The sequence below is a fragment of the Penaeus monodon genome, chromosome 29 (assembly GCF_015228065.2).
Source record: "Penaeus monodon isolate SGIC_2016 chromosome 29, NSTDA_Pmon_1, whole genome shotgun sequence".
Lineage (NCBI taxonomy): Eukaryota > Metazoa > Arthropoda > Malacostraca > Decapoda > Penaeidae > Penaeus > Penaeus monodon.
In genome coordinates, this window is record NC_051414.1 from 37727352 (window position 1) to 37728199 (window position 848).

The window sequence follows — 848 nt, forward strand, 5'->3', positions numbered from 1 at the left end:
CTTACATACCACAATCATCCAAAGAACATCTACCATTTCCCCTTTTCTAAATCAGTCCACACATTTCACATACAGATGCCTTACAGATAGAGGGATAATAAAAGCATGTTGAATAAATAGTTGGATATACTTTGAACTATGATAATACTGTATACATAGCGAATTTCCGTACACACCCGACTTTGAAAACACATTATCTTCAATTCCATGCAATACATATACCAGCCAAGTATTACTGAAAGTCGAAAACTGTGATGTGATGTGTACGATATTTTCAGATTATTATACACGAAAATCATTTAATTAAGATTTTCGGTTCACTATACAAGAAAATAAGTGACTTGATGACGATATATCAATGACAAATGCATGTATACAGCTACTGTGATCTATGTGTATCTTGAAGTGTTTTATTGTCATGAGACTAACCTTTGGCTTACATATCCTGACCAATAATGGGTTTTATCGCAGTCATGTACAGTCATGCTAGTAGTGAGATATTCAATCATACATTTTATATATATTTTTATGCTAGTAGTAAGTTAACGAATCGTACATTTTGAGTACATACATTTCTGATGCTAGTTATTCAACCATACAAATTTTAGATATACTTTTTAATAATTTTCGAACCATATGTGTGTCTCAGTCTGACTACCACCTACAGAGAACGTACAGTAGTCGAATACGAGGATGATATTCGCCTAAAACACTATTATTATCTACAAGGGATGTCTAATTATGTGTCACAATATTCATGTATGCATGGAATGATATGTTTTTTTTTTTTATACATATAAATCTTATAATTGTGACAAAGATCCCGTTTAAAAAAAAATGTTCCCGAC